Source organism: Gekko japonicus, unplaced genomic scaffold, assembly GCF_001447785.1.
Source record: "Gekko japonicus isolate JY-2015 unplaced genomic scaffold, Gekko_japonicus_V1.1 scaffold529, whole genome shotgun sequence".
In the NCBI taxonomy this organism is placed as follows: domain Eukaryota; kingdom Metazoa; phylum Chordata; class Lepidosauria; order Squamata; family Gekkonidae; genus Gekko; species Gekko japonicus.
In genome coordinates this window covers 210,965-217,502 of record NW_015167549.1, presented here as the reverse complement: position 1 = coordinate 217,502, position 6,538 = coordinate 210,965, and positions in this window count along the sequence as shown.

The window sequence follows — 6,538 nt, the reverse complement described above, 5'->3', positions numbered from 1 at the left end:
GTGACTAAGGGAGAAGGGTTTTTAAGTAAATGTGGCAAATATTTTAAAATTATTAAAACAGCATTCAAAATAGAACAAGAGCAGGCCTCTGGAGAGACTGCACATCCATTCCTTCAGTCAGATAATAAACTTAAGAATTGTGCTTTTACGGTTTTCATGGCTGCTGGAATTTCATATTTATGTTTTAATATTAGAATTTCCCCTCCTTTTTGTAAAAATAAAGGTAGCAATGGAGGCTGCACCTTATGCAGAGTCATATATTTGTGTATTGGGACCATAGTCAACCTTTTATTGGAACCATACTCAACCTTTTACTCAGTCTAGGCACTTAGTAAGATTTGGGCCAATATATATATATATATTTAAAGCACTTCAGTTCCTTAATATTACCTTTAGAACCAGCCATATTAAGAAGTCAATCCTGGGCAGGGTTTAGGGATACCATCTCATGCCTGGGAAATTTCTGGGTATTTGGAGGTTGAAAAGTATGCAGACGGAGAGTGATTTCAGCAAAGCGTACTTTATTCGATCAGGAACAAGACAGCTTTGGCCGGCTCGCAGGCCGGCTTATATTCCCCAAGAAACCGCCACCCAAAACACACACACCCCACTTCCCAATAGGTTATTTACAGTGGCCGAGAGTCCCATTGGCTCTCGGCCAGGAACCTAGCCCCCTGATTGGAGCGGGCTAGGATCCGCATAGTCCATTGTCTCTTGGAGCGAAGCTCAACGTTTGTCTTTGGACTTCTCTAGACTTGTCAGGACTGTTTGTCTCTGGACTTGTCTGGACTTGTCTGGACTTGTCAGGACTGGATACATTACAGAGGTATTGTCTGTGGAATGGGGAATTTGGGGAAGGGATTTCACCTATGATCTATGGTATACCATACATTTTGCCCTCCGAAGCTGTAATTTTCTCCAGGGGATCTTGTCTCTGGAGTTTGAAGATCAGTTGTGATTCCAGGAGAACTCTGGACTCCATCTTGAGGTTAGCAACCCTAGGGGGGGAGGGGGGAGTAGCAATGAGTGGGGAGACAGCAGCTCAAGTATGGCACCTTTTTGTAAAGTGCCACTACCTGGTTCAGTTCCACCCTCACTCTCTCATCTGAGCTGTCTTTCTGGATCAGAGCCCAAGGACAAACCAGGAGAGCATGTCCACCACAGGGACTCCACCAGCGTTCTAAAGGCATCTAAAAATGACAACAAGGCCCGATCCTGATTGGGTCCACAGTGCAGTGGGCTGAGGCACTCCCATTCCCCCCTTGCACACCTTGTCAAGTGCCAAAACAACTGTGTGTATGTGTGTGTGCAGCCATTTGAGCAATTGAAAAGGCACACACCGGGGGGGGGGGTAACACCCTCCGCACTGTGGGCCCTCACAGCATTTTAAAACTACTTTTAAATGGTGGTGGTACCTCATGGCAGACATGAGGACATAGTTATGTCTAGTTTGGCCTCTAGTGAGGAGAATATAGGCTTCAAATATGAGGGTGCAGTTGTCAGGCACTGAGGTGTGTGCTTGGTCAAGCCCCAGGTCACATGAACACATGAAGCAGACCCTTGGTCTATCAAAGTCAGTAGTGTATACTCAGACTGGCAGTGGCTCTCCAGGGACTCAGGCTGAGGTCTTTCACATCATCTCCTACCTGATCCATTTAACTGGAGATGCCAGGGATTGAGACCGGGACCTTCTTCATGAAGAGAGAAGAAGAGATTGGATTTATACCCCGCCCTTCACTTGGAGTCTCAGAGTGGCTTACAAACTCCTTTCCCTTAAGAGACGCCAATGTTGAATCAGGCCAAAGGGCAATCCAGTCCAACACTCTGTCACACAGTGGCCAAAAATACCAGGTGCCATCAGGAGGTCCACCAGTGGGGCCAGGACATTAGAAGCCCTCCCACTGTTGACCCCCTCCCAAGCACCAAGAAGATAGAGCATCACTTCCCTTCTGTTTCAAGCTCAAAGTTCAGAGAGAGGCTACAGGTCAGCAGAAAAACCAGATCCTTCAGGGGGAGCTGGAGGCTGAGCAATCACACAGCCAAGGTCAATAACTGAACCACAATCCATGGCTCACTACATGGTACAGGCTAGGTGCAGGATAAGACAGGTAGCAAACAGGCACTAAGTTCCCAGTGGGTCCTCACAGTCTCAACCAGTAGATCAGAAATGAAAGGCCCAACCTGGAACTGGCGGCTTTATATCTGCTAAGTGGATTTCACTGGTTCCTCAAGTCAGCTGGTCTCCTGAGATCTTATTGGCCCTTCTAGTTAGGGTTGCCAGCCTCCAGGTGGGGCCTGGGGATCTCCCACTTTTACAACTGACCTCCAGCTGAAAGAGATCAGCTCCCCTGGGAAAAAATGGCTGCTTTGAAGGTGGGGACTGCAGCATTGTACCATGCTGAGGCCCCTCCCCTCCCCTCCCCAAACCCCTCCCTCTCCTGGATCCACCCCAAAAGTCTCGAGGTATTTTCCAACCCAGACCTGGCAACCCTACTTCCAGTCCAAGTTAGCCCTCTGCTGGCCATTTTGATAGGGTTGCCAGCTCCAGGTTGGGGAATACCTGGAGATTTTGGGGTGGATCCTGAGGAGGATGTGGTGATGGTCACAGGAATAAACAGCTTTAAAAGGGGATTAGATAGAGTCATGGAGGATAAGTCTATCAGTGGCTACTAGCCATGGCCAATGAGGCGAACCTCCACATTCAGAGGCACTAATCCTCTGCATCTCAGAGCCAGGAGGCAACATCAGAGGAAGGCCTTGACCTTTATGCCCTGTTGTTGGCCCTCCAGGGGAACTGCTTGGCCACTGTGTGAGACAGGATGCTGGACTAGCTGGACCACTGATCTGATCCAGCAGGGCTCTTCTTATGTTCTTATTCATTTTATTTATTTAACTTTCGATTTCTAGATCGCTCAACCCCAAAGGGCTCTGAGTGGATTACATAGTTAATTTAACATTTCTAACTAGGGCCACACAGTATTGGGGGAGGGGAATGCCTACCAGGCACCCTACGGCTAGTTGTTCATTTCAGCAGTTCTTCTCTTCCTCTGCTTCTGTACGGTGGCTCGGTTTGGCTCTGTAGTGGAACTACACCAGGGGCCCCACCTGGATTCCAGTTCGAGTCATCCGAGTTAAGGGCCCCAGATCGTACGAGGTCTCTTGTGAGGACGGCCAAGTGCTACATCGGCACATCGACCAGCTACGCCGCCGGATGCTACCAGTAGACCCCGAGGACTTGGACCTGGCCGAGGTTCCGGAAACCTCGCAAAGGGCCCAACCGCTGGTGACCGAACCACGGCCTTCACCCGAGGACGACCCTCACCCTCCACCCGCGGGGGAACCAGAGACACCTCTTCCGGAGGCACCGGAAACACCGCCACACCCAGCACCTCGCCTGGTCAGCTCACCGCCAAGGGCTTCCAGGGGAGAAGCAGCAGCCGTCCCTGAACTGCGCCGCTCGACCCGCACCAGGAAGTCACCAGCATACCTGAAGGATTTCATCTGTGGGTGCCTTGCGGACCAAGGGGGGAGGAGTGTAGTGTATCCAGCCCTGACAAGGCCGGGCATGTCCGGACTTGTCCAGGGACAAAACCTCAAGCTTCGCACCTAAAGTCAATGGGTCAGTAGGATCCTAGCCCGGCCCAATCAGAGGGCTAGGTCCCAGACCGTGAGGACAATAGGCCTCTCGGTTACTGTAAATAGCCTATCGGGAAGTGTGGTGTTGTTTTATGGTGGTGGGTTCTGAGGCCTGCGAGCCGGCCAAGGTGTCTTGTTCCTGACTGAATAAAGTATGCTTAGCTGAATCCCTCTCCGTCTGCATACTTTTCAGCATTATGTGCAGAAAAGCCAGGGTTAGCATGTTCCTATGCCAGCAGGCTGCTTCGATGGCACACACAGCAAAGCTCTGGAGCATCTCTCCAGACTGGTTTAGAGGCCCTCAAAACAGACAAGTAAGGTTGGTGGTAACCTCCTTCTGCAAGCATGCAAGCACACAGCACACATGAAAACACACCTTCCCGCTTCACGCATGAATGGACAGACTTAGGCATAGCAGATCTCCCTTCATTGAAGTATAAAACTGACTGCTACGTAGCTGCATACACAGGAGGTCTTCAATTTTAACCATGTCTTATTCTTGATCATGGAGCTGTCATTCAGGAGGCCAAACCGGCCCTGGAAAAGGGATCTTTTCAGACACACCAAGCCCTGACGGGGGAGGGAAGGAAGGAGCAGCCTCACAGCAGCTCCTGCCCACCTAGCATGGGCAAGGGGTGCGGTCCTATGCCTGCCTTGTGCAGGGAGGGGAACACCAGCTTGTGGTAGGAACTGTCAGCTCATCGTGGCTCCCACCCACTGCATGCTTGGCTGCCCTGGGATTGGGGTGGGGTGGGGTTCTGCCCCCCAGGAGATCAGTCCACTCAGACCTTTCCCAGATTGGCTTTAATGGCCAATCCACCCTTCTGGCATTGATTGCGGTCAGGGCTTTTTTGGTAGAAAAAGCCCAGCAGGAACTCATTTGCATAACAGGCTACACCCAACAGCAGAAACTCCTTAGCATATTAGGCCACACCCATGATAGCACAGCTCATTAGCACATTAGGCCGCACCCCCATGTTACCAGAAGTATGGTCATCCAGCCACACCCACCTTTTGCTTCTTATTCTGTTTACCTTTTGTTGTCAAAACCAAGGGCTTTTTTGGTAGCAGGAACTCCTTTGCATGTTAGGCCACACACCCCTAATGTAGCCAGTCCTAATGTGTTCCTGCTGTTGGGTGTGGCCTATTATGCTAATGAGTTCCTGCTGGGCGTGGCCAACTCGGGAGCCAGCCGGAACTCCGTTCCTGTGCGTTCCTGCCCAAAAATAGCCCTGATTGCGGTTAACTACAAGGCCAAGTAGGGTGACATCAGCATGCAAAACCGTAGAGTTCCCAGTGATTCCTAGAGCTGTCCTCCATCACTTCTGTTTTTTTACCCGGAGGTGACATCATGGTGTAGCCAACATTACTTGCCTCCCTGTTTCCTTGCCCTGAACACTCCTGCTAATTGCCAGGCCAAACCTTATGACCCAACTATGACCAAACCACCTGAACAAGTAGCCTTCTGTCTGGAGGGCGACTTCTCTCAGTTCTTCAGGTTACTTCTTGCAGACGTGTTACATCATCATGACCTCCCATCCAAATCTGAAACCTTCTCTTCTTCCCAGTTGTTCCCAGAAGGGTGGGCAATAGAATTTATTGGAAACTCCTTGCCATGCATTACACTTCCCAAGATACATTGCCAAAACACACGTGCCTCCTTGAAGGGGAGTGGACATGCATAAAAATTACAAGCCAGTTTAAAGCTCTTGAAAATGGAGTGCTCTGATGAGACTCATCACTGCCAGTCTGGTTCAGCATAGAGGATTGCCAGTGCCAGTTTGCAAAATTCCCAGAAGTTTGGGGGGCAGTGCCTGGGAAAGTCTGGGGGAAGGAGGGAGCTCAGTAAGGATATGATGCATAATGATGCATAATTTCCACTTCCCCCAGGGGGGGACTGATCTCAGCATTCTGGGCATCAGCTATAATTCTAGGAAAAACCCTAGACCCCACTCTGGCGTTGGTAACCCTAGTTCAGAATCAAGCCAAGGACAGTTCAGATACCCCCAATACGAACATTCCCAACACAAATTAAGAAGAGAAGAAGAGAAGAGACTGAACATAAGAACATAAGAGACGCCAATGTTGGATCAGGCCAAAGGCCCATCTAGTCCAACACTCTGTATCACACAGTGGCCAGAAATACCAGTGCCATCAGGAGGTCCACCAGTGGGACTGGATTTATACCCCGCCCTTCACTACTCAAAGGTGTCTCAGAGTGGCTTACAAACTCCTTTCCCTTCCCCTCCCCACAACAGACACCCTGTGAGGTAGGTGGGGCTGAGAGAGCTCTTGACAGAAACTGCTCTTTTTCAAGGACAGCTCTTATCAGAGCTATGTCTTGCCCAAGGTCATCCAGCCAGGTGCAAGTGGAGGAGTGGGGAATCAAACCCGGCTCTCCCAGATTAGAGTCCGCGCACTTAACCACTACACCAAACTTAAATCACACACAATTTCCCCAAAGATTTCTTGTGAATCTGTTTTCCCCAAATGACTTACAGCATACTTTCAGTGAGGCTACAAAGTCTGATGATCAAACTGACGGGGGATAAAATGATTCATTCCCCTTTAAAAGGGATGGTGAGTTTGTTCGATCTGCCAAAAAAGAGAGCACCACATGAATCAGATAGCCAGTTATAGGATACATAAATCATAAACAGCAGGATGAATCCCTGGCAACAAACAAGGCAATAAACAAAAGACAGAAACTGGCTGCACATGTGTAGGGGAAGGGATGAGCCTGTAATCATCTGCTACTTGTTTCATTGTATTGTGCAAACAGTAGAATAAGGGACAGACTGCATGCCAAGTGGGACAGGCAATATGCCCAACATTCCCATTAGGTAGATGAGATGCAAAATAGCAAAGAGAGTTATCCAGTCACAGAGAACTAACTTGTTCC